At 49.6% G+C, this 2,798-nt stretch overlaps 1 protein-coding gene across 2 annotated transcripts in view; it reads right to left on the bottom strand.

Moving 5' to 3' along the window:
- The window catches only part of CUNH4orf19 (chromosome unknown C4orf19 homolog), a 121,934-nt gene that overhangs the window by 22,778 nt on the left and 96,358 nt on the right, over positions 1-2,798 (bottom strand). The window contains exon 1 of one of the 2 annotated variants that reach the window (XM_023702729.1): positions 1,404-1,506. The exons of the other annotated variant lie outside the window; for it this stretch is intronic. The gene's annotated coding sequence lies outside the window, so the exon portion shown is untranslated. Of the gene's footprint in view, positions 1-1,403; positions 1,507-2,798 lie in introns of those variants that run through there. 2 annotated transcript variants of the gene reach the window in all.

Below are 2,798 nucleotides of genomic sequence, written 5' to 3'. Positions count from 1 at the left end.
AAAGTGGTTAGGATAGATATATAGTTACATTCTGTTAATGAATAGAATGATTTGTTCTAATGGTGTTTGTAAACAGGATCTCAAGTCCACATCTTGTACAGCAATTAACCACTAAGAAGAATATATGCAGTGTGTTATTTGTTGAAACTGTACTTCCGATTTGATTTGAAACTGTCTCATTGCTGTTTATCAATAAAATTTTGGAAAAAAAAAAAGAAGTGCATGCAGTGGTGGTCACCAGCCAGTGTCTGCAGTTGCAGGGTCTGCCTGATGTGTAAAAGTGGCACATCTGGGCTCTGAGAAGCAGTGTGGCCCATGTAGTAACAGGTATGCCCAATCTGTGGCACAGGAGCTCTGAAGTCACCTTGCGATGCCTCCGGGCCAGGGCAGCAGCTGTGCTCTCCTGGGCTGCCAGAGGCCCTACCAGGGAAGCCAGCACAGGCGTAGAGCGCCATGTGTGGCAGTCCCTCCCAAGCCTCTCCTATGTGAACTGCAGTGCCCTGTTCTAAGACACCACTGTCTCCTGCTCACAGCGATCACTGCAATATCCTGTCACCTCATCCATTTGTGTCTCCAAGACATCTGCCACCCACAAGTCACAGGATCTTTTCAGACCACAAACCTGAATCAATGTCACGCCCCTTCCATGAAACTTTTCAGAGGTGCCCAATGCCCTCAGGATACTTAGCAACATATAACAAATAAGCTAGCAAGAGCAGCACACTGACATGGGGCCTCTTTTATGCCAGTGACTGACACTACCATGCCCTCATTAACAGTGGACTCCGTATTTGTGAATTCACTCAGGGGATCAAATTCACTAGTGGCCCCAAATCGGTACCCCCAGTGCCTGTGTGGGCGTTCTGGGGTGTACGCAGAGCGGGGACACTGTGAGCCCTCCGAGGTGTGCTATCTACTCCAACAAGGCAACTGACTGCCTCGTTTTAACTTACGCTCTGATGTCTTTTTGTGATCGACTTAGTGCCATCCTGTGGTGTGCTTTGTCTCTTCCCTCCCTCCCTCTCTTTTTTTTTCCTTCCTTTTTTATTTTGGTTTTGGTGGTTTCGCTCTTTAGAAGGTCCTAAGCCTAGCGCTGAGGAGCCATCCAGGGGTCCTGGGAGGAAGGCTGGGCCGCGCCCTGCAGAGGAAATCTGTGCGTCTGCTGGCGGGCGTCAGGAGTGAGCTGCGGTGCAGTGAGCTCTGAACTCAACGGCAGCGAAGTAATAACATATTTTAAATAAGAGGCCAGAACCAGAAACGCAGATGACATGAGGTGCTGCACCGATCAGGTGATGAAATGCTGTCACGAGAGATTCAGGGACTCCCAGGGGACACTGGCTCACTGAGACAACCTGACGGATCACAGCCATAAGGATCTGCGAGCACTGACTGCAGTAGCTCACCTAGAACTTGTGCGAGTCTTAAAAGGCGCAGCCATACGCAGCCCTCCAGCGTTTCGCCGCACTTGTATTCTTAGCCAGACTGCCCTTCTTTTAAATCTTCAAACTTAATTGTCTTTCTAAGAAAGCACAGACAACTATATTAAGGACTTTCCTAGTTTTCATTAGAAATATCAATATGTAAAATAAAAGACATGTTTTTGATATCTTTCAATAAAAATAATGAAAGATTCAAATGAGGTTAGAGAGAAAGAAGGAAAAACCAGAGCCAGTAGCACTGCATCTTTGAGCTTAAGTAACTCGGAGCTTTGGGAGACTGCGTCTGGCATTGCACCAGCGCCTGCAGCTTCCAGTTCCTGCCATGGGCTGGGAGCTGCGGAGGGAGATGGGAACGTGGCTGAGAATGACTAAGAGCAGCGAGTTGGGAAGGCTCTGAGCACTGGGTGCCGTAGAGCATGGAGGAGCCGGGGAGTGCCCAAAGCACAGCCACCAGCAGGGGAAAAGCCAGGAGGGGCAGATAGCATTGGGGTCCCAAAGGAAGGGGAGGTGCTGTGCCAAGGGAGCAGCCAGAAGGTCTGGAAAATGCAGAGGGAAACAAAGATGATGTGCCTGCTAGCCAAGAGAGACTCGCAGGGTAAGGGTGGTCAGGTGCACTGGAGTAAAGTATGTAAAAGAGGGACATGGGAGGGGGGTGGGGAGAACGAGAGAGAGAAATGACTGGCAGGAAAGTCTGCAATTCCATAAGCCGATTCCTAAGCTTGAGAATATGTTGGAGGGCTGGGAATTTCCCCCACAGCTTCTGATGAAGAGATTCAGGGGGGAAACAAACTGTATGTTATGGCTTGTGTCTAGGTGTCCCCCCCAAAGCCTCATGTGGTCACAGGTGGGGCTTTTTCAGAGCTGGCTGGACCTAGAACGGGTGATGCTGGGGTTGATTCATGGTGCAAACCTCGGATCAAGGGCAGGAGGATTAAGGGTCTGAGTGCTACTTGCCCTGAGTAGCCTGGATAACTATGATGGACAAAAAGAGCTGTTCCTTTGTTGCTTTGCTACTTTCTGCCTGCCCGAACTGTGTCCTCTGATGCCTGCCTGCCACGCCACCCCATCCTGGGGCCAGCAGATTATGGACTGACACCTCTATAAACTGTGAGATAAATGAACCCTTCTTTAACTTTGGGTGTATTTTCTCACTTTTTTTTTAACTTTAGGGAAGGGTCTACAGGGTGTTCAGGGTCTCACTATTACATCAGACTTGTAGTGATCCACATCTTTACAGCCTTCCAATAGCTGGGATTATAGGTGTGCGCCACCACACCCAGTCCCAATTGCTGTCTCAGTGTGCCCTGGGGGCAGGACCAGCCTTGCTGGCCCCTGTGCCTGCTTGCAGGTGCTTTAATC

This window comes from Octodon degus, unplaced genomic scaffold (assembly GCF_000260255.1).
Source record: "Octodon degus isolate 3935 unplaced genomic scaffold, OctDeg1.0 scaffold00158, whole genome shotgun sequence".
Classification (NCBI taxonomy): domain Eukaryota; kingdom Metazoa; phylum Chordata; class Mammalia; order Rodentia; family Octodontidae; genus Octodon; species Octodon degus.
This window is presented reverse-complemented; position numbering and strand designations above follow the sequence as displayed.